General features: G+C 32.3%; 1 protein-coding gene across 2 annotated transcripts in view; it reads left to right on the forward strand.

Annotated features, from left to right (window-relative positions):
* The window catches only part of LOC142331498 (acyl-CoA:lysophosphatidylglycerol acyltransferase 1-like), an 88,957-nt gene that overhangs the window by 21,234 nt on the left and 41,942 nt on the right, over positions 1-25,781 (forward strand). Inside the window, exon 2 of one of the 2 annotated variants that reach the window (XM_075377443.1) lies at positions 17,822-18,075. The exons of the other annotated variant lie outside the window; for it this stretch is intronic. The gene's annotated coding sequence lies outside the window, so the exon portion shown is untranslated. The remainder of the gene's footprint in view (positions 1-17,821; positions 18,076-25,781) is intronic. 2 annotated transcript variants of the gene reach the window in all.

Below are 25,781 nucleotides of genomic sequence, written 5' to 3' on the forward strand. Positions count from 1 at the left end.
TTGAACTTGTCTGTTGGTATGTTACAGTTTTTATTCATGATCTTTAATTAGCCGGCCGTTTATTGTTTTTAATCACGTAAGTAAATTATTTAAAGCACGATTTTTTTTCTTTTTATAATAAATAAATAAATAAATGTTAATACATTAATTTAAATATCGTTTAAAAAATACTAATGTAAAAAAAACACTAATGTAAAAAAAACACTAAATCAAAAACAACTATTGAAAACTTATTTATTTAACCGTGGTTCCCACAGGTAGGAAATGTAAGGAAATATTAACTTAGTAAAAGTCAGGAATGTTAAGTCAGAAAAATTGCAAAAAAAATTCAGAGAATTCCATTTTTGTTACCGAATTAAGTTTAATAATGTTAGTGATTAATAAAGTATTTTTTAAGTAATGCCAAAATATATTTTATATACTTTCACAGCATCGGGAAGCGGCGATCCCATCGCCGAGCACATTTCGATTACGTGCATTAAGCAGCCATTAACATGTCTTGTTCCTACTTTCATTCCCTGATTATTCTTTTATATTAGAGGATTATTCCAAATGGCAGTTAATTTTTTCACCGGTGAAACTTTTACAGAATATTATCATTGAAAAATTTAAAGGTTGTTAATTGTTTTCTTGGAATTCTCAAACCACCGTGAAATTTATTTTGTTGTATTTTAGGTAATTAATTGTTTTTAAACGGCATTTTAAAAGACTGATTAAAGACCAGTGGTTAAACATAAACTTACACCCAGAATTTAGCGAGCTGATAAAAGGTTGAGATGTATACCCTGCTTTTTGTGATGTATGTAAAAAACATTTTGGACTGGGCAATGTGGGCCGGTGCAATGACTTTGCTCAGTAAAGGAAAGCAGCAAAATGAAATAAAATTAAGATAAAAGAATTCTCAGCCTTCACTTAAAAATTTTTTAAGTGAAGTGGTACTTCAACTCAGCAGACTCAGCAGTGGTTTTATCAACAGTTGTGAGAACAATTTAATACAGTATGGATTATTTAATTGGATTTTTCTAGAAGTCATAAAATTGTAAAAATAGCAAACTGTAAACTGTTGATTAATGTATTTGTTTTTATATAAAAGTTAAGTAATATTTTAGTTCTCATTCGTACTACTGCTAAAAAGAAGTAAATTGTAATATTTCTGATTTTTTATCTTTCCTGTCGTGAGAGAAGTTCAGGTACAGGAAATAAAATAATATAATGCTAATGACCTGACTATTTAGTACTTAAGTATCTAATCGACATTATTAACTGTTTTAATCTGGTTATAAGTAACTGCTTTATTATTAACTCTTTTGTCTTTTTTTTATGATGTTGAACCCTTTACAGAAGGGAAGTGCTTATGTAATATGTCGGCATTAAAAGGGGGCATATTTGCGAAAAACTGTTCTGAAGTAATTATTAGCCGCTAGATGTCATAGATGTATGCCTTAAAACCCAAACGAAGATGTATAATAATACATATGCTTTTTTTCTAAAAGCGGTTATAGAATTAAGCTTTTAGTATTAAGGCGCTTTATTTGTATTTGAATGTATTGTGAAAATGTTTTTTTTTCTGCGATTCAGAATTTATTTTTTGTATTAAGTAGCATTTTATGTTGGTTTTGATTGTAATCTGACAATTAAGAGATTTTTTATTTTCACAATTTAATTAATAATATTAATTTGAAGAGATATTTTCATTTTATTTCAGTAATTAATAGGTAATTTTTTGAATTTAATCTATTAAAACATAATTTTTCTTTTTTAATGAATTTATTTTATCCATAAGTAATTTTTTTTTTAAATTTGTATTTAAGTATTCTGACTGTATGTTGCGTTGCATCGACCCGATTCAAATTAATGTAATTAATTCGTTTTGTTTGTAGTCATTACAGTCAGGTCATAGTGACATAATTAGATGAAGTAGTTTTTAACTTTATTATTAACATAGGTATATAACCTTGATTTAAAATAAATTTGTAGTCGCATTAAGTTTGTATCTTGTATAATAATATTGTTACTTTGATTTTATGTACTTTCGCGGGAAAACCTTGTATAATTTTTATTTGTACTACTTGTTCATTAACTCCTTTTAATATGTTATATTCTTGTAACGTCGCAATTTATTAGACGTGATCACTGATCGCTATCGAGAAGAGCACTTTATAAAAGAATTATTTACAATCGCAAACAATGAACATTTTTTAATGTTTAACTTTTTAAAATTTAACATAATTTTCCTAAATTTTACAGAATTTCTTTTAGATATTCAATAGAATGCGTTTTCACTCCTTTTTTTTAAGGATAGGATAAACAGAAATCCTAATAAATAAAAAGAGGAAACAGAAGAATGGGAAATAAGAGGATTAGAGAAAAATATGACAATATTTATATGAAAATTAAAAAAATCTGTAAGAAAAGGAAAATTTAATATAATGTACAGAGAAACAATGGAGTAGAATTTTAATAGCAGGTTTAAAACTAATATGGAAATAAGAACGATGGTATTGTATAAATACCAATATTGTATTGTATAATCTAGAGAGAGTACATAGGCGACTGTATGGATCAGATTAAAGTTAGAGGATTTGATCGTGGAAGTAGATGAGTTTGCGAGTTACAATTAAGTGGGTTACAACATTCTATATAGGGAGGGATAAAAAGCTTTACAAGAAATGAAGAAAAATATAAAGTTTTGGAGTCTATGACCTTCCTTCTAATTTATTAAAGGTTTTTTGCGCAAAACGAAGTGTCGTTATCAGCGCCCGGATACGATATTTATAAAGTAAATAAATATTAAAAATTAAATTATAACTAAAACCCTGTAAAATAAAAACAGCATAAATTAAAAAAATCTATGACGTGTGCTAAAAGCAAGATAAGATTATGAGATATTGTACTAATAATCCTAATTAAAACAATAAATTTACCATGTGTCATGCGCCAAACTGCAGAAATAGCTAAAACATACTACAGAAAACTTAAATATTTGAATAAAAACGAACAGCCCTTAGAAAACGTAAAACATTCGGTATCATCGTCTTATTGTTTCCTTAGGTGTATTTCTGATTTGGTTTTTCTGGGATTCCCCCCCTCACCTTTAACTACACTGCCGCCTCTGCTGCAAAACACTAGATTTCGCCTTGAAGCTTGGTCCAGGGTTACTGGCTTTATCTTTTTATCTGATAAAACAAAATGTGTAGTATTTTGTCGCCTGTGGGACCCTTTTATTCTGCAAGTCTTTCTTAAGGAGATGTAATTGCCATTTCTCCTGATGTCAGGTTTTTAGGATTATTTTTTGGTAGCCGCCTTACGTGGGTCAAACAGTTAAAAACAAAATGTTCCAAACTTATAGATGTGCTGCGAGTCCTTTGCAACACCAATTAGGGAGCTGATCGGTCATTTACACGGTCTGAAAAGTTACCAAACTAAATTAAATAAAAATACAGATTTAAAGATAAACGAATTTACTCAGTCCTCTACATAGAACCGTTCTGTAGTTATACACTCGTTGCAGTGCCGGTAGAGCCCACCAAACGCTCTGGAGAAATCACTTACTGGGATCGCCTTCAACTGCTCGGTGCAAGCCATTTGGATGGCCGAATGTCGTCGAAAAAGCGGCCTTTCTTCTTCAACTTGCGTTTCGGGAACAGAAAAACAGTCTGCTGGAGCCAAGTCGGGTGAATAAGCCGGGTGGGATAAGATGGTGATTTGATTTGCGGCGTAATAACTTCTGAAAACTGTTACCATGTGTTCCCGGGCGTTGTCGTGCAAGAGTCCAACTATCCGGATCCCGGTATTCGGGCCGGATTCGATGAATGCGACGCATCAGGCGTTTCGTTACTTCCAAATATATTTTAGAATTCATCGTTTGACCAGTTGTGACAGATTCATGGTGAATAATCAGGCTCTTTAAGTCGAAGAATGCAGTCAACATCGTTTTCACTCTTGATTTTTGCTGCCTGACTTTCGCCGGTCTTTGCGTTCCAGGACTCGACCAAGCAGCAGATTGACGCTTCGTTTGCGGATCATACATGAAGTATCAGCTTTCATCCCCAATTACAATTGTTTGAAAAAAATTCGGGTCGCTATCGGCAGTTTCAACGAAGTCTTGAGCGCAAGAAAGACGCACCTGTTTTTTTTTTCTTTGATCAAGAAGTGCGGAACGGAACAAGAACACACTTTTGACGGTTCATTTTTTCTGTTATAATTGTACGTACCGCGTCTTTACCAATTTTTAGCTCTTCTGTTATGGCCTGTAGGGTAAGATGAGGTTGTTATAAGAAGAGCTTGCGCACTTTCGCAACGTTTTCGCTGTGAACAGCTGTTGACGGCCTCCTGCTTCGTTTGTCGTCGTCATCCAACTATTCTCTGCCGTCTTTAAACCGCTTCCACCACGTGTATGTTGCAGTACGAGATGCGGCTGCATCACCAAATGTTTGCTGTATCATAGAATAAGTTTCAACGAAAACCTTTTGAAGTCGAACCCAAAATTTAATGCGTTTTTCTGTTCCATGTCGCGAGCTCGCACAAGATTACATGATCACAACGTGCGCGGCCGAATATATAACTCGAGACTGGAGTGACGAAACGTGATAAATTTTGTACACACACTCGTCAGACATTGTACTACATAGTTCCTTGGTTGACAGACAGATGGAGCTATTGTATCGACTACAGAAATTTAGTTCGGGAACTTTTCAGACCTAATGTGTATGTTGCGTTTTTATTATTGAGTAGTTAGTTCCCGTTTAGATTACGGTTGTGTCGCTTACTCTTCAGCGCGTCATATCATGCTTAAAATGCTGGATCCTGCAAATTATGCTTTCCTTCAGCTTGCTACAGGTGCCTTTAGATCAAGCCCTGTCCTAAGCACACACGTTGACTGCGGTGAACCATCACTTTGGGATAGATAGGACCAGCTTTTAGCATCATACTTTGCACGTTTTAAAGAAAATTCAATTCACCCGGCTTTTGTCACAGTCCTTGGGAATCCTAATTTGCGAAGGTATAAGGACCATCCAATTTATACTGCATCTGCAGGTGTTCGTACCTGACTTTTACTGCAATTTATAAATGCTGACACCTTCTATTTTTATAACTTAACCGTGTTCATATCCTCCGTGGAGAATCAACCTTATAAATATTATGTTTGACCTTACGATATACAACAAAGAATCAACACCATCTATCGTCTTTCAACAAATACTTCACCGTATTCTCTCCAAGATAATCCCAGACGCAGTAGTATATGCAGAGTGATCGAAACAGAATGATACCGTTGGATGCGCATTTGTTGTTAATGACAGAACCTATATGTTTGGTCTACCTTGTATTACAAGTGTATTTACTGCTGAAACTATACTCTATAGATAAGGCTTTGAATATCATTAATCCTAAGTACCTCCATATCCTTATTTGTTGCAACTCGTGTAGTGTTCTCCGACCCTTAGAAAATTTTTATTCCAGACATCCTATCGTCACCGAAATCTACAACGCAATTGCTGAGTTGAACCATCGCAACATACAAGTGAGTTTTTGTTGGATTCCTAGCCAAGTAGGAATTCCGGGTAATAAACGCGCAGATTCCGCTGCTAAAAAACGCATGTAATCAACTATCATTCACTACTCGTTTTACTGCATCCCACTTTATTAACTACTAAAAAACTCACTCTTCGCGCAAAGTGGCGGTGACAGTAGGGACTGCTACAGTAGATAAACTTCGACGTATCAAAGGTACTGTGTTCCATGGGACTCTTCCCACAGGAAAATTCGCCAAGAGGAAGTGGTCCTCTGCTGTGGATAGGACATACGAGAGCTACTCATCGATATCTAATGTAAACACACCAATATGCGTACGATGCAACTGCCGCTTGACTGTGCGCCCTTGTGGATTGCATATGTTATGCGGCCTTGCATCGTAAATTTAAATTGCCCAGGAACATTCGTCGAATCCTAGGCAATGAGAAAGAAGTTTTAGACCGGATGTTTTTATTTATTCGACGTATTAGTATTTTACTTAGCATTTATGTTATTATTGTTTTTAATTGTTTTGAATTTCATATTAAATCTTTATTCTTTCTGTTATCCGAGTAGGATAACTTGGAGCTAATGGTCGGTAGCCGACTGTTCCTCGAGGGTAGCTTCTTCCAACAACGCGGTAAGAGTCTTCCCTTAAATGAACTACTGATGCAGGTTGAACATCGAAACTGCATCAAGGAACTCCCATACGGTGCCACAATGCGGGTCACACCACATTGACTCGCCTCGCCGCTTGTGAGTGGCCAATTTTCCCTTTGACTTGTAAGTTGCACGGTAGCCCGAGTTCTAGCCCGCCCAAGAGCGGACCTCCCCGCAGACTCAACCGTCATCAGTTCCCAGACGGAACCTGAACAGATATAGCTTACATGGTTGGTTAGGACTTGGGCCCCCGTTGCCATTAAAAATGATTTAGGCGTATTATCCCCGCAAGTCTTGTATAAAATTATACAAAGACCTTCCCTTAGTCGTGGTATTTCATTCACGCTGCCAGAGACTCTGAAGTCTTTTCCGCAGGCGGGAGATGGGCAAACGAAACTTAGATCCCGTGTATTGTGATCACCGTTCCGCTCCGGTATCCCGTCGCTCGAAACCGCATCCCAAATACCTTAGTCTCCTATCTCTTCGCAACTTTCACATGTTTGCCCGAACTTTCATCACTAAATCGATTGGGAGAGCCTTTCCCAATACGGTAGTAGCCTCGTAGGAGGTAGTTTAAAAACACCAGAGCATACAGTGAGAGCTCAGCACTGGGCAATCCTTAAATTTTAATGCTCTATTTCTTTCCAACCTATGCGCCCAAACGGGCACCGCGTAAGTGGTCACACTCTCGAAGACTCCACAGTACAATCATATATAATTGACTGCCCGACAGCCCATAAGTTTGTTCCTAGTAATCCTCCTATGTTTGTGCAACATAGTATCTCTGATGTTAGACCGAAATTAAATTTCTGACGCAATGCCGCGTAACAAACACAGTCCACAAGTATGTGGTGTATCGTCATTTGGCAGTAGCAGCGAACACAAACGGGTGCATCAGTTTGAATCATCAGATACCCATGAGTGAGCCTAGTGTACCCTATTCGCGAACGGCAAATAATTACTACCTCCTCACGATTGTTATTCCTACATGAAAAGCTTCAGGATGGTATCGTTAATTGGACGAAATTTAATATTGATGGTAGCATTCTTTCATTCACTGCACAACCAGGCGTTTTTAATAACAGCTTCCAGGGCAACTGCATGATCAGTAGATGATCTATCTTGGCGGAAACCGCATTGTTCTGAGACAATTAAAACGTTTTTCTCAAGATACCACACTAAACAACGGTTTACCATTCGTTTCCATCGCCTTACACAGGATACTGGTTAAGGAGATAGGACGATAACTTGAGGGACTTGATATATCTTTACCAGGTTTCAGTACGGGAATCACCAATGCTTCTGATCAAGAGTCTGAAAAACCCTGATTAGAAAATATTCTATTACAAAAAATGCTGTAATGCAGAGTTAAGGTAACTGTTCGGTTTTTACACCTGATCTCAGTCATGTGTAAGCTAGTATTTTTTGCTTTAAATATGAAATATGAAATGTTCACATATATTAAACAAATTTCTACAACAACGATATTTAGTCTCCGTTTGAAGACATTCTTTATCGTCTGCTTTCAAGTAAAAAAAAAAGAAGTGTTGTGTAACCATGGACACATTCTCAGTTTTGTTTATTTGGTTATTAGTATAAAAAGAACTTAATTCAAGACTTATCTTTTTTTTTCAAAATGACTTTAGCTCTTTTCAAGTGTATATATTTTTTTATAATTGCTATCATTGAATTTATAATGTTATCTAACATATATATATATATATATATATATATATATATATTAAATTATTTTTTCTTTGTGTCTACATTTGACTACGTAACCTAATAACTGAGTTTTAATTTAATTTAACTGAGTTTAGTGTTTTTTTAATTTCTTTTCAAATCACTACAACAGGCCAGACTCTCGATTTCTCTCAAACAGTAATATACCCAGCCTGATATTATCATTTGTAGGGGAAGTGTCACGAGAAATATTAAAGATTTTAGCTCATTAAAAGAAAAGAGTAGGTTAATTCGTTTCGCGAGTCTCCAATCACGAACGGGATATTCTCTACCTGCAGCTTATATCTCAGAAACTCAGGATAGTATGATGATGTAACTCAAACTTACCTAAACGACCTTCCAAACGGGGTTCGCCACTTACGAGGAATAACGAGGATTCCGCTACTTTCCACGCCAGTCGGCTGCGGTGGCTGTACGGATCCACACATGCACAAACCTTTCTCCAACCAACCGATGATGGAGTTGTCTGAGAAATGGTATCAACATAGTTTAGCCATGATTTCTATCGTAGGCCTACGATTTAAATTACGTATACCCCTGCGACGATCCCTTAATGCACTCCATTCTTTATTCCACCACGGAACTGCAGGCCGCCTTGGCTTTCCAGAGGGATATATTCACTTGCACTGTCGAGTATCAATTGTGCAAACTTGGAAATTTGGTGGATACCTGATCCAGTCTGCTTTCCCAACCGCCCATTTGCGCAGCTGACTTGAGACAAATCACTATTACCGACCGAGCTAACAACCGGTCTGTGAACGCTTCCAAAAACGTTTCTGGAAACGCGCCAGGTAGAACGATAGATCGATACACAAAGATACAAACGTGTAACATCCATCGTACAATGAGCTGAGGTCTACGTTCTGTCTCAATCGATCAATTATTCTGCCTCTACAAGAACATGATGGTGAGCCCCAAGAAGGGTAATAAGCGTTGAAATCGCCAATTATTAGGCAGGGTATAGGAATCTGGGGAAAAAACTGGACACATCATCGTCACACGATTAGAATTTAAAAGAAGGTATAAGTTGCAGATATTCATTTTGAATAGCGTCAACATTTAATTGAGACTGCTGATCTTTTTTATATTAGACGTACTTTTAATTTTCACGATCATATTTATGATCGTGGAAATTATTTAAAACTATGAATATTTTAAGCCAAAATCCGAACCTAATTTAATAAGTATACTGTCTACGTGGTGCCATCTTCAGTTAACGAGTGTCGGCGTTCTTAGCCTGGTGTCGACTAATTTTGCTGACAATTTTTTTTTCTGTTTTCTAGTTAGGCTGAATGCTGTTTACAATGTACGGGTAGTTAAAAATGACATTTGACTTATCAGATGAATGCAAATCACCAATCTACTAAAATAGACAACTACCTTAATATTAATCATATAATCTAAATACTCTCAACCCTTTTGAATTGTATAATCATATGACAGTGTTTACAGAACCAGCAGACACAATTCAAATCAACTAACCTTTTTACAATTACATTTTAAATATGTTTACCTAATTGAAAAAAAAAATTATTACACAAGCGATTACATAGTTGATCGATGTAAGTACGGGAGCAGTATCACTTATGACAGTATTATTGAGGAGTTTTGAAAATGTTATATTTGTTAAATTTGTCACATGTTGTGAATTATATAAAGTTCATAGTTTTAAATAATGAGGCATATTATAACTAAAAAAACACGGTCATTTAGTTAAAATGAGTGAAGGAATTTAGTAAAAAAGAAATGAAATCACTTATATCCCCAAAATCATGCACATTATGATGTATGTGTACTTATTTTTAAATCCCAAAAATAATAAGTAAAAAAAAACCCCTCACCAATAGAAGATTAAATAAAATAAATAACCCTTGATTAATAAGTCTCTTAGATATAATTATTTTTCCGTAATATCACAATGTAAACTTTCTGATAGCAGGAAATATTATAGATTTCCTGCCAAATTGATATTTTCTATTTATTCGGAGTAGGTTTTCATGAACAACGTTCGTAGGAAATTATTGAATTCGGCATTCACTAGTATAAAAAAAAATTAAAAGAATTAGATTGTTTTTATGTATACTTTGTTTGTTTTCTACGCACATACGTACAGATGTTTTGTATGAAAATCTGTTTTAGTTTTATCATTTTAAGGTCTATTATATAATTCTCTTTTATGTTATTGTTTTCGGAAAGAGATTGCATTTTTATTTGATTTGAATGTTTTATAGAACATTAGAAAGAAATGTAATAAAACAAAGAAAATATATCGAATTAATTTAGTTAAATTAAGGCTGAATAATCGTTTATTGAATTAGAGTATGTATCTGGTTATTGTAGGCTTTAATTCTTAATGACGGTGTTTCGTAAATTTTTTTTTTCTATGTAATGATAGCGTAAAATAGCGTAACCTTTTTATATCCTCCGATATAAAATGTTAAGTTTTACAGTTACGTCCTTGCACTCGATTGAAAATGAGAAACCAAAATAAAATTAATTAAACAGAAATTTTTATTTGTTTAAATATAATGATATTATAAACTTTTACAATAATTATTAATTTTAAGAAATTGAATCGGAAATGATATTATATATTTATAAAAAGATAAATTTTGTACTCTGATGTACAATATTCATTCTGTTTATCCCAAAAGTAATTCAAAATTACCAGAACAATCAACAGTGCACTAAAGCAAAACATAAGATGAACAAATTCGTCAAACCCTGGGCAATGATAAAAAAGTTTTGGACCGGGTTTTTAGAATTGTGATGCAAAACTTTTTAGTATTGTGTGATGGTTTATTTATTTTTTCGTCTGTTATCCGAGAAGGAGCTTTTTACACTCCTCGGAGTTCGTTAAATTATTTTACGTTTTATATGTATATAGTTATTTTTAAGTTTTTTTTTTTATCTCTGATAGTAGTTATATTAATTTTTTTTAGTGATATTAGTTTTACGTTGTTTTTTTAGTCATATTTTATCTGTTGTTAGTTGTTAATTTTTAGCTTTTTAATATTTTAGTTTTTAAGTTTAGTTTTTATGTTAATATTTTAGTCTTTCCGCTATCCGAGTTGGCGTCCTTTTCACCCCTCTTGGACATTATTAAATTCTTTTTATTTTTAGTTAAATTTTACGTATTTAGTTTTACGCTTATTTTTAATTTTAGTTTTGCGATTGTGATGTTAGTTTAAGTGTTTTTTTTTAAATAAATTTTATCTGTGATATTAGTTGTAGGTTTTTGTTTAATTTTTTAGAGTTTTTTTTTTCTATTTATTTTCTTCTATAAAATTTTATTCCGGGCAATGATATCGCCAAAGCGTTTTTCGCTCTCATTTTTAGCCATATTGGATGTTTAGTCTGTTGTTAACTATCATAAGGATAACACGGGTTTTGGTACGATGGACGATTTTTTATTTGTTTAAATAATGGATCAGAGAATGTGTATTAAATTTTGCAATAAGAATGGAATAAAGTGTAGCAATGTTTTAAAAATGTTAAATATTGTTTTTGGTGAGTCTGCTATGAGTAAAGCAAGGGTTTACGAGTGGTATAAGCGTTGAAAATGACGATCGCCCCAAACACCCCAGCACATCAACTGATGAAAACGTGTAAAAAGTAAAATAAGTGATTATGAACGATTACCGAATCACTATCAGAGAAGTCGCTGATGATGTTGGGATATCGATTGGCTCATGCCATGAAATATTTTGGGTATGAAACCTGTGACAGCAAAACTTATTCCAAAATTGTTGGATTTCGAACAAAAAACATTGTTGAATTTCGAATGAAAGTTGCTCAGGAGTCGCTGAATGAAGTCAACAACGATGCAGAACTACTGAAACATGTAATTACAAGTGATGAAACATGGGTTTACGGATATGATGTCGAAACTAAGGCTCAATCGTCTCAGTGGAGGCATTTTGGATCACCAAGACCGAAAAAAGCTCGACAAGTACGGTCGAATGTGAAGGTTATGCTCACCGTATTCTTCGATTTTAACGGCGTAGCGCATCATACATACCACAAGGTCAAACAAACTATCAATAAGGAGTATTACTACAAGTTCAATGCCGTTTGCGTGAAGCAATCCGAAAAAACGCCCGGATTTGTGGCGAAACAATCCGTGGCTTGCACGACGATAATATGCCTGTTCACACTTCATTGCTTGTTCGTCAGTTTTTAGCCAAACACAACACTAATGATACCCCAGCCGCCATATTCGTCAGACATGGTCCCGTATGACTTTTTTCTATTCCAAAAAATAAAGAGAACCTTAAACGGCCGTCGTTTTACAAGCATAGATGAGATTAAATGCGAATAGTTGAAAGAGCTAAACACTATTCCAAAAATCGAGTTCCAGAAGTATTTCGGGAATTGGAAAAAGCGCTGGCATAAGTGTATAATATCTAACGGACTATTTTAAAGGGGATAACATTAATGTAGACGAATAAATGAAGTTCTTTCCAAAAAAACAAAAATTCTCGTTACTTTTTGAACACACCTCGTATACGCACCAAAAGGATTACCTCTTGGCACACTTAAATATTTATTATGAAATTATTGTTTTATATTACTAGTATTAGTGTTTTATATTTACAAAAACATAAACATAAAATGTACTAAAATTACAGAGTAGTAAAACAGTGACGCAACCTTAGGGAAAATGAATAAGTTAAAATACTTAAAAGCGGCCTCCATTATGCGATTCACACAATTCAATACGATGTTGCACGTTCTTAAACACATGTAACATTTGTTGAGGAATTGCAGCGACACATCGTTCGATTTCGCTCTGCGATTCGGGAACGGTGTGAGGGTGAGTTTTGTAAGCGGCATCCTTAAGGTATCCCCACAAGAAAAAGTCAGGAGGAGATAAATTAGGAAACCGAGGAGCCCACAACCCCTTCGAAATCAGTTGTCCATGGAACACTGATCCGATAAAGTCATAGTGTTGTCGGCTGTACGAACCGCAGCATCTTCCTGCTGAAACCACGTGTATTCTAGCCGGTCTGCAGGAATAGTGTTTACAAATCGTCCATCACTACTATCTGTGTGTAGCGCTCACTGTTCATCGTGTCGTGAAAGAATGTTATGAAGAATCGCACACCAAGCACACTTTTTGTCCGCGCAGAGGAGACTAATGCAGCCGATGTGGATTTTCCGCTCACCAAGTGCGTGAATTCTGTGCATTCACATATCCGTCGAGGTGGAACTGTGTCTCGTCAGAACGAAACCGATCGTCGAGTTCTTCCCCGTCTGGTGTTACAGATGACATGAACCTGACAGAAAGCTACACTTTATCCAGGGCAGGTAACAACTCGTGAACGACACGAATTCGGTACGGATGCATCTTTAAACGCTTGCGCGATGCCGACGGGGCGCTACTAACGCAGAGACCAGACCGGCTAGATAAGCGTCGCAGAGACTTGTTGGGACTAACGAAATAAGCGGCATGCACTTCGATCAACGTTTCTGGTTTTACCACTTTTGGTTCCATCTGCCGCATTCCCTGTTTCTTGTCGTACTGCCGGTTGATGGAGGACTTGTTACGTTTCTGCGAAGGCCTTCTGGATCTGGGCGTAACCGGCACATCTAATATATCGGGAGACAATTAATATTCTCTGCTGCATTGTGTAACCCGTTTTTCCTCGATTAAACCGGCAACAAAAGAAGGAAACATTCTGCCATAAGGTTGCGTCACGTTTTGAGTATTACTTTAAATGTAGTGCAAAATTCAACGCATTTTAACTACGCTCTAAGTCCGGTATCTACTTAATTTAAAAACCTACTTATATTTGTTGATTTCAGAACGTGAACATCAGCTTCGGACACAAAAGTGGCTAGAGTGACTGAAAGTACTACGAAGTAAATTTTAAAATGCGTATTTATAAAATTTAGTTTGATGTTAAAGTTTATAATTTAAAAAAAAAATTAACCTTTTTAGCGGTTTATATACTTTTATGATTACTAATGTGATCGCTAAACAGATAAAATTTATGGAGGGTAATTCAGATTTGAAAACTATTCCAATTATCTGTGAATGTATTGAATTTTTTATCTTGCGAACTATCAGCGTCACTACATTAAATCTATTAGTCATTCTAAGTCGATAAATAGCCTAACAAACATTGCAAATTCCTTTTTCAGAAGAATTTCCAGTCATTCGATTTAAATTATTTAAAATTATTTTTACGAAAGAGTGCGTATTTCTTTGAATAAACAAAAACATGTGTTTTGCCTATAGAAGGTAATTTTTTCTAGTCTCGATCAATACAATATGATAATAGTGCGTTCCATTTTTTCTGGTTAGGAAGTTTCAAAATGAATCCTAACTCGTGTAACAATTCTGTATACTAGCAGCAGAATATAATCATTTATAAAGATTAATTTTTTTTGTTATCGCTTTATTTTTCTTCGGAATTAATATCGTACAGATCTCTAAAAATAAATTCAGATCTCGCATATAAATTCTGATGAATTTATATGCGGAAATTTAGATTAAAAATTTAGCTTAACATTAAAAATGTAGAAGTATTTTTACAGTCTCAGACCGATGTAACAAAATGTTTTTCCTCTGTTTTTAATTTTTTAACCTTATTTAAGATATTTTTTTATATCTAAATTTTGATAGCAATAGAATAAATAAAGAAGTATAGCTTGAGAATTTGTAAAATTTTAAATCGGTTTAAACATTTTTTTTAATTTGAATTTTTACGATAAACTTGTCGCATTAGAAAAAGATTATTTACAGTTTGCATAAGCCCCCTAAGACGATCTAGAAATTCCTGCTACCACTGCCAAAGCTTAAATCACACAGTATCATAATGCGATACAGATTATACTTGGTATTTTTTCGTAATGACAATACTTGCCTTTCATCTAAAAGGTTGTGGGTTCAAGTCCTGGACTTTTTCACACGTTGCAGAATTCATCTCTCATAAACAAAAAAATTCGGTAACTGTAATCATGCATCGGCCTGTAGTTACCTTCAAGAATAAATATATAAATAAATATAGTGGCATATCTATATCATCTTCGATGAATAAACTTTGCGATCGTATAATTTTGTCGCATCATGGTAGTGTACAATCCCATCTGACTCATAGATATGCGTACGATGCAGTACACCCGTTCACTATAATTAATTGTAACTTATCGTAGATAAATATTAACCTTAGTCCTGCAACATTGTAGTACAGCTATACTAACATCTATGCTAATCACTCGTGTAACTGGACAATTATAATTTGTATATTTATTAAAAATAATATTTTTATACGCTTCATTATTTTATTATTTATGAATATTCAAAACATTATTAAATTGTAATATTATTTTCATCGTTTGCTGACGCGTAATTTTTATTTTATATAATTAGGAAATATAACCTTTGATAACTTAATGTTATTTTATGTATGTTTTGGTTTTGATAGCGATGCATTCTGTTTGTATTTTTATCTTTATTTGTCTCCATTTATATTTTCTTTTGATAGTCGAGTATGATTAGTCGTTTAATTATTTCTTCGGTTATTTTGTTTTTATAAAGTTTTCTGTGTTTTTGAATTTATGTTTCGTATAAGTTAATCTCGTGTAAATCTGATTCTTTTCATTAAATTTTTTGTCATTAACGGAATCGTTAGCATCAGTGATGCATACCAGTAAATCGTGTAAGTACTGATGTACATACATCGAGAACAAATTTTGGAAGCTCATTTAAGGATATCACTTTCAAAAGTTAAGTAAAAACAATGATAAAATGTTATAATAGTGTAGTTATTTAATTTTAAAAAAAAAACTGCATAATGAAAATAAAAATCTTTTCTTAACGTATCTATTTAAAAAATTGAACGAGTGAATAATTCTGATGAATGATGCTTTTCAGTGCTTTGATAATAAATATAATAATGGAATAATAAAATCTTTTTTTTTCTGAATATACATTCTACTTCCGTAGCAGTATACGTGATCTGTAAATAAAGTAATGAGACTGGTTCAGAAAAACGTTTTATTTACATTCAAATTATACATGGACTATATCACCTATGAAATAATTCGCTTGGGAAGCCATGCAATGCTTCAAACGGTTTACCACTCTTCGTAGCAGTGTTGGAACTCAGAAACCGGAATATTCTTCAGATGGTCGGTTACATTTTTAAAAATGTTTTCTACTGTTCCAAAATGGTGTCCTTAAGGTGTTTTTTTAAAGTCGGGAACAGGAAAAAGTCGCAGGGACTCAAGTCAGGTGTATTAGGTGGTTGAGGAACTACAGGAATGTTTTTCTTTGCTAAACTCATTAATTGAGAGTGCAGTGTGACAGTTTGCATTGTCATGATGCAGCAGCATCCAGTTGTCTTTGATGGCTGGTCTCATGCGGGTAACTCTTTTCCGCAGTCTTTCAAGAATTTCTCGGTAAACTTATTGATTTACATTACAGTATGTCCTATAAGCAAAACTCCTTATGGATAATGTCATTACTATCGTCACTTTTTGACATTAACGGTCTTCCAGAGCGTGGATCGTCCGCAACTGAGTCCTGGTCATCTGAAAGTGCTTTAAACCAACTAAAAACTTAGGCTTGTGACAGAGCATCATTTCCATGTGCCCTTTTCAATTTTGAAAAAGTTTCAGTAGCATTCTCATAGAGTTTAACACACAAAACTTGATTGCACAATGTTTACTCATTTTTGTAATGCCTAACAAAAACTCGTTTCACGAAAAGTATGTTTACATCTCATGTGACAATAGACTAAAAATACTAATATCTAATATAAATCAGCTGTTCATATAACCATATGTTTACTAGTAACTTTATAGTGTTGCCATTTTCGCTGCCAAAAAAAAACCTAGTGTCTCTTGTTACTTTATTTACGGACCTCGTGTATAACATATTTTTCGAAAGAGCTAGATTATTTTTTTTATTTTACAATATAAGAGCTGTTTTATAAGAGATGCTGGTGAGAGTTGCTTTCTGAGAGATAATGATGTTCACTTTGTGGCCATTACTTGTGTTGAAGAATAAAGGTTTTCCTCCTAGGAACAGGTATCACCTGTATTTCGGTAAGCTTGGCCGATGTGCGGTCCTATATTTGGCACGGTGGAGTAGGCGATGGGAAACAGCTTCGCACATCACTTTCCCTAATAAGCGTAATTAATATTCGATGAAGTGTTTGCACTTTATTTTCTGTGAAGTATTAGTTACAGGTAGGAAGGAAAATATTTACAAAATACAGGTGCTAAATCATTTAAAGTACAAGAGCCTTTGTTAAAGTCATCCTTCTTTTAAAAAATGCACTTGTCGAAGTGAATTTGTATTACCGTTGAGTTACAGAAATATTTTACAACTTTAATATAATCAGACCAAGGAGCGATTTCTACTATGAAGCGAATTTAGCAGAGAAATAAAGAAACCATCAGAAGTAATATTTTATTGATATTACCATTCTCGTTGCAATTCTCTTGCATTTTTTAATTTTATTTGTTTACCCTCATTCCTGATTGAAAATATACTGTACTTTTATATAGCATTCGGGAGTTGTCAAAATAAGATACAGTTTTAAATTAGGTGTAATCATCTCATTTATTTTAATTTTGTGAAAATAAGATCCATTTGCGAATAGACTTGCAATAATTTTTTTTGCTGTGAGATTTGTAAAGATTTGCCCCTTAGACACCAGAATCAAGTGTCTTTATTAAACGCTTAGCATTTTATTTGTAAAGTTAAAAATAAAAGAGAAAAAATATTTTTTTCTCCAGTCTTTTGCATATAATATTGTTATTATTCAGTAATATTTAACACTAAATAAAGTTTATTTCCTGCTGACTAACCTTAACAATTTTTTGTAATAATGTTACTACGGTGCATAGTAAATAATATCTTTTTTTTAACTTCCGGGTCCACCGTTAGGTATTGCTTCAGAGGATGGGATGAAGGATTTGTAGCGTGTGTGAAAATGCAATGCCTGACCGGGATTCGAACTTGGGACCTCCAGATGAAAGGCCGAGATGCTACCACTCGTACCACGGAGACCGGCAGTAAATAATACCTGGTGCAATAAATGAACAGTGTAGTGAAAATTCACCCTTCTGTTTTTTTAATAATAGAATCAATTGGGGTATGCCTAACTATTGTGAAAGCAGAGGACAAGATAAAGGATACAGGTTAATTGGTTAATTTATTTTCGTATAACAAATTGTATTTAGTATCTGAATGTAGGTGATGCTAAAGAATACATTGCTTGTATATAGATATTGAACTGATTTCAGAGTACAAAAATTCATTAAGTTTATTTTTTTTATCAAAATTTTATTTCATTATTCATTATTTATTTTTCTATCGCTTAATTTTTAACATAATAATATGTTATTACATAATAAATTCAGTTTATGTATAAAAAATTATTGATCTTTGTCGCTGAGAGAAAAGAACTATTCTTACATCTTATTTTCGTTTAGCATTTTTAATACTTAATAAATGAGTGTAGGTTTGTAAAACAATTTAAAATAGTTTTCATTTAAAATATTAATCATATCTGCTATCAAATGTTTTTTTTAACTTTATATTATATTTATAATTGTTTTTTTTATTTTATAAAAATCAGAGTTAAAGCTATGAAAGTGCTACAGACACATAGGTAAATGTTCTTACCTTTTATTGAACTGTATCTGATGGATTTAAATAATAAGTTGTTAATATAATTATTTGATACAGTGGTATATAATGTTCAAAAAAATATTTGTATATATATGTTATGATAATTTTCATTATTATGATTATGATAATAGTGAATAATGAAAAATACTATTACTAAAACAGCTAGTTTGCCCTGAACAAAAATTATATAATAATAAAACAAATAACTTGCTTACAGAGTGTAACTATAGGAAGGAAAACTGGCTTGATAGATAATTATTTCTTTTTTTTTATTGCTTATCTTTATAAAGAGTGACACATATACAAAAAAAAACATAATGGGGGGATAAGAGAAAATAAAAATTAACATAGAAATATATAATATAAAACAAATTACAGTACCTACTGAAGATGCTAATTATTCTTCAGCTGTGTAGAATTCACTGTCTATCAGGTACTACAATTTTTTATTCATTCATTTTTTAAAGCATTTTCAGTAACTTATAACATTTCTACGCAAATAATAAAGTGTAAAAGTATCAATTAGCAATGAGAAAAAACAAAATATATCTGTGTACAGAATTGTACACAGATAATTGTAAGGATTTTGATGCATTTTGTCATTAAGATTATAATTTGATTCATAAAAATAACATGAAGGTAGGGTAGGTTTTTAATAACTCCTTATACATGATATATTATATCTTGAATTTGTAATCGCTCTTAATATTCTTTTCTGATAATAGAATAACTATTAAAAAACAAAAACCTGACCACTAATGTACACATACATCATCTACTTAGAATAGCCATGAAAAACCAACAAAAAATCTTTAAACAAATTTTACCTTCTTTACTTACAGGTATTTTTTCAAGATACATTAAGTTAGTATGGAATGTGAAATTTAATATTACTTTTACATTTATGTTGTAGTCGAGTCCCTGCGTAGTCAATATGAGATGGAGACTAATGGCTCCACTTGGTTAAGATTAACAGACAGCCAACTACAATATAAAATGTAGTTGTAATAAATTTCACATCACAGACTAACCTAAGTATATCCTGAAAAAATACCTGTAAGATAAGAAAGAAAAACTTAACAAATTTTTGTTCATTTTTCATAATTATTATAGGTAGATGTGTTCAATTAGTAGTTAGATTTTTTGTTTTTTAATAATTATTTTTAGCACTTTTTTGTTTTCATAATTTGATCATTCGATATAGTAGTCATCTAGATACTATATTGGTACAAGTCAACAAGGAAAAGTTCATATTTTTGCAGGACTACAGCCCTGTTGTTGTGTTTGGCTATAGACAGAGATGGAGATATAACAGCAGTAGAACTGTCGGCATGTAAGTAGGCACAAAATACTACTAGCATTCAGCAAACATTTGGCATGGTATTAGGCCAACTGAAAACATTGTCAATTTAATATAGATGATATTTATAACCAAAACTACATATGATGCTATTTAATTAAAACTAGTATCTCAATTATTATTTTAAAGTACTTTATATAATTATTTTTTCTACTCACTTTATTGCTGTAACTTGCAAATTTTGAAGTCGTGGTTGTCTAAAGAGCTTGTGTCCAATTCTGAATTTACATTTATCACAAAATTGTCAATATGCACATCATGTAAATGTTCACCTTCAATGTATTCTTTTTCAACGTTGACAACTTGCTCGCAGACATTGCTCCCACTCACCTTCAGACACTTTATGAAATTCCTCTTCAGCTAACTTAAGAATGCCCAACATGTTAAAAGTTGTATTTCTTTTTAGGTGCTTTACTTGTCCTTTCACTTGAATCCAATGGGTTATCAAAAATGTCATCTGTTAGAAATTTCTTTTGACTTTCTTTGTGTAATTTTATAATATCGATACTATGTGTTATCTATCTAATACAATGATCGACCGAGGTGGCAAGTTGGGAATGCACTTCTCCTGTAACCATTTCATGCACTTTTAAGAATCCATCAATTTGTGATAATCTCCTTTCTTATTTGACCATACATAAGTAAAGTATTGTTAATGAATCCTTTATTACAGTCGGCATGAGCAGTTATTAATAGTGAGCCCTTGGATACTGGTTTTCTTCAGTCCCTCGTGAAGGTTTGTTGTGTCTACTGTCGTTATGATTTTGGTGTCGAATGACTACTGTGAATGTAGGTTTCATCTGTGTTAACAATTGGTTTTTGTTCGTCACGAAACAGGGAAATTTGTCATAGAAATTTCATTCTTTGCATTTTAATGTAATGTCGTTCTGTCAGTATTTTCCAGTTGTCTTCTCTTTTTATCCATCTAAATTCCATTTTATGTAATATTCTCCATAAAGATCTTACACTCCCTTTGAAATTAATTTCACATTCACAGGCATTTTGCAAAATTCTCTTTACAGTAAGAATTCATTTTTTGGTTACATAACCAAAATTTCTCGTGTTTTCTCGGTGAAACAAACACAGACGACTTCACAGTTTCATTTAATTTCCTTTCTGCTATAATTCTTTGGACCGTTCATTTTGATACTTTTGTCACTTGAACAACCGCATTCAGCACTTTAGTTTTTCTCACTATTCCGGTTCTGGTATTGTTGTGTAAAAAGAAATTGTAAACATTGAATATAATTACCCTCACCTGACTATAAACTACAGTACCTTTGTCTCCTAACTTGGCCATTTTAAAAGAAAGTAACTGTATTGAAATATTAAAGATTTAAATGACTGAATTTATGACAAAGTCTTAAATGAAAACAGCACAATGAATAATAAAAATAAATCACTAACAGCTATTCACTTCATTATGTAAAATATACACCACAATAAATGTTTCTATAATAACCACATCTAGAAAATAAGTTTACAAGTGATGTGTGACATGATTCTTCACAACGCAATGATTAGAGTAGATTAAAAATAAGTAAATGAAATTCTTAGAATTGTGTTGTGTTTACAATAATTCATAAATAGCACCTTAGTCATGTACGATTCATGAGTGGTTTTACTATTATTAGTTGCTAAACTACAGGAAGTAGGCCTAGATCACATCAATATATAATTTAGAGTAAAACTCAACAATTACATACAGTACAGCAAGTTTGTGAACTCTATTTTTTTGTATATTACCTTATCACAAAAGACATATAGAAAATGACAATGTTTTTAGTTTGCTTGAAACAGAGGCCAACTCATGTGAAATGCTAGTAGTTAGGCTTTCAGTCCTAGCACCAATATATGTGCCAATACATTTACAGTCTGGGCTTAGACTGTATCCTACTGAACAAAGTGACATTCTTGTCGATCAGTTCTAAACAAGAAATGTTGTCTGTTTAAAATAGGTTACTGTATTTTTTGGAACCTGTAATTTCTTTTTGATTACGATAAACGTAAAAGTTACGTTATTGTATTCATAAATAAAATAAATTTAACCTCCTGCAATTAATTACAATAATTTAATTAAGCAAACGGTATTATAGTTCACATCATTATATTTAAATCTAATAGTAATAATTTTGACATATAGGTCTATGGAATCGCAACAAATTGGATGTAGTTGCAGAATACAAAATTAATTATTATTTTTGTATTAATTTACTAAATAATTAAACGATCAATACTACCTTAATAAAGTCCTTTACTGTTTTCATCTGCAGTTTCCGCTATCTTTTGTGATAAGCCAACAATCCTCGATTTTTGAGCTTGACTCACTTCCACCGGAATTAATTTTCAATTCATCTTCACTACCTGATGTCTCATCATTGCCCATCCTATATTTATAATTATGCTTTCAATGGCAAATTCCATTAATGCATCTGCTTTCCATTAAGAATCCATTATCTCCTGAACTTTTGACACTGATCTTTTCCAGTCTTCTACAGTAATTGACAAAATTGCATCTAATGTAACTGCTGCGTGGAACATACATGCATACATAGACTAAATACATTACACTCCTTTTTGGGGAATCGTGTAGATTGTGTAATTTTTTAATTTTGCCCCACCCTCTTAGATAAAACAATTTAAGATATCATATGTTACTTCCAGACCGAAGACTGTTACTAGCCAAAAGTTGGTTGTTATTGCTTGGGTCAGTGAAGCTACAGAATGGAACAAACAAACATACATAACTTACTTACCACTACTACTATGGATGTGATCGGTTAAAAATACATTGTCATATTAATGTATTATCACAAAAAAGAATTCACTAATACAATAGTATTATTATTATATGTAATAGTAAATTTCATCCTTGGCTAGTAGATTGAATTCATAAAACAAAGCAAACTGAAGGTATATTGTTCAGACAATATAACCTTTTCGTTTAGATTTTTGTCAGTATTCACACCTAAGAATGTTGTAGAATTTTCTGAAAAATTAATTTAAAGCTTTAGATATATCTAGGAGCATAGATTCAATTTTTACCTAAATATCTGAATATTTCTGTAGTAAACTTAAAGCCAGATTTTTACAAAACCCAAACCAACAGTGGGCAAGAATATTAATCATTAAATCATTTTAAGTCATAATTTTTCTCTAAAATTAGGCAAAAGTGGAAGGATACCAATTATTAACTTTTTTTTTAAAATGATGACTACTTCCATAATCTTTAAAGAATTTGGGGAAACATAGCCTTAATCCAAGCAGCATTAAGCTAGTATCTGTAATTAAATGTGCAGAAAACTTTAAAAAATTAATAAGGACACTATCCCATACCATACTGACTTTATTCTATATTTTTTTAATTACTTTTAAAACATTATTAGAAACAGTTAAAATAAATGCAATTAATATATTCATAATTTTGTGTATTTTATTAACAATATTGTCAGTTTTCTACATTAGAGTTAATGGAAAATTTATCAACTGCCCTAGGTGTCACAGATTTAAGACCAATTCCTTGATCACCGATTTAGGATTATTAATGGTTTTAAAGCTTCATGTATTTTGCTGCATACCTTCATTATGTATTGCTTAGTTCAATTTTTTGAATTTATAATATTATCTATTAGCTTTATTTCATTTGGGTTTTTATCTACTATAATCGATTTAATACTGTAAGAAACCCTGTATTTAAGATTTTCTTCCTCTCATACATTTCTCTCATCCGTGTACAGGAATGTTTAGTCGATTACTTATACAATTTTTGGATTTTCTTAAACTTTTTTCTAAATGCTTCATAAATGAATTAAATTTTTCATTAGGATCTAAATTTTATTGTTTAAAACAATCAAAATGCTGCGTTAAATTGCTTACTACCAATTTAATACATTCAGTGAATTTAAATTGAATCTGTTTTTCAAAAACAAAGACCATAATCTGTTTACATAAATAGCTGATTTGTCACTTAAAAGTTAAGTTGTTAATGTTTTATAATCAGAAAGTGCTAGATGCATGAATCCACAAGATCTATTCATTAATCCATGAATTCAGTACCAAACTTTTAAATTTTGAAGTTACAGAGACCACATATAACTACTGCTTGATATTCTGGTTGGGTAGTATTGGTAGTATATTAATCGGGTAGTATATTGGCTCAAATTGTGACTATCCTGTATTAGTGGCTGAAATTGTGGCAGTCCCGTATATTTTGTACATTCCATTATTATTATGTAATCATTTTTACGTAAATCTTGGTACTGTTGCTGATCAGTACATTCAACAATTACTTTACTAACTCGGTTTCATATGTCAAACTAGTCCCTTCTCGATTACATAACTATAACTATATATTACCGGACTTGTTCAAAAGCAGTTTCTAATGTAACAGACATGATTTGTGCTGTAATTCCCACAGTACTTTTTTAAATCCTGCATAGATCATATGAGTATTTGTGTTTCATTTGATAACAAATTTTTGTTTGAGTTGTACTGTTCTGTTTATGATTAGTTTTATTACCATGATATCCCTCACTACCATCGTGATTAACTAAATCACAACTGCTATCAAAATATACAGTAAAGGTTATAACAGTTAGATTATAAACGTATTTTAATGTTCAATTTATTGCTACAGTAAAAGAAAATGTTATAATTTAACGGGTTTTTTCATATGGGCTATTGTTATATCATTACTTAAACCTTGGTTTAGTAAATTATTATTTGGAGATGCAGTGAATAAATTTGAGATGAGGTTTGTAACACTGTTTTTAGGGCCAAAACTTCAGCTCCCTTCACCTGATCACAGAACAGAATTTTTTTTAAAATATGCTTTTGCTTCTTTAAATACCCTCGCTTCATGTTATAAATTAAATTTTTATCTATCTCAAGTAGATTTTTTTAAGTTTGTAATTTTTGATTTCAAATGTGTAACCAATAACTATTTTTAGAAAACTTCAATCGCTTGCTTTGGTCTGAGAGATATACCATATAATTTATAGAAATTCCAATTTTTTAATGTTGGAAAACATAAAAAATATTGTCGTAAACACATCTTAAAAAAAACTTATTATTGAAGACCTTACTCTATACTCCAAATTTGTTTTGGAGTAGGTAACAAGCATTTGTAGTGTTTTAAGATGCATGTTTCTCAGCCTAGATAAAAAGAAATGATGTAATATAAAAGCAATCTTAACTATTTTGTTCTGTTGCAAGCCAAGTAGTGTTTTTTACAAGCTTTATCAACTTATGAGATCTACTGAAAGGTTCATTTCTATTAAACAAACATAAACAATAAAGTCAGCTATGTTTATTAATTCTACATTATTTACATATATATATATATATATATATATATATATATATATATATATATTATATCAAGTCAGATCATAATATTAAAATTGTTAAGAATAAAAATAATCTTTGTTGTAATACATCTGATTGTAATTTACCTGTTTATGTTAATTAGTATTCATTATTTGTACTTCTCGAAAAGTGCAGTCACTTAAAGATTTATCAGGCATACCATCTTTTGGAAATAAAAGTTACTGTACTTCAGTCTTTTGATGAAAAACTTAGCCATTTTCTATAAATTATTATCCAAAGGAGGTAAAATTGGCCCCAAATTATTTTCAGCCAGTCTAAAATAATTGTGTTTAGGTCTGTCTGTGTAATGGGTTTCAACCTCTTCGTGTAAATAGTAGAAACATCTTGATGTTTGTAAATCTCACACAGTTCATTTGCTGGCATTCCATATTTGTGTTGTCTTTCTTTTCTTCCTCTACTTTTTATCAGTTTCATTTGTTACATATAAGTTTACAGAAAAATTAATGAAAACTTTTTACCTTTTTT

This window comes from Lycorma delicatula, chromosome 10 (genome assembly GCF_047948215.1).
Source record: "Lycorma delicatula isolate Av1 chromosome 10, ASM4794821v1, whole genome shotgun sequence".
Classification (NCBI taxonomy): domain Eukaryota; kingdom Metazoa; phylum Arthropoda; class Insecta; order Hemiptera; family Fulgoridae; genus Lycorma; species Lycorma delicatula.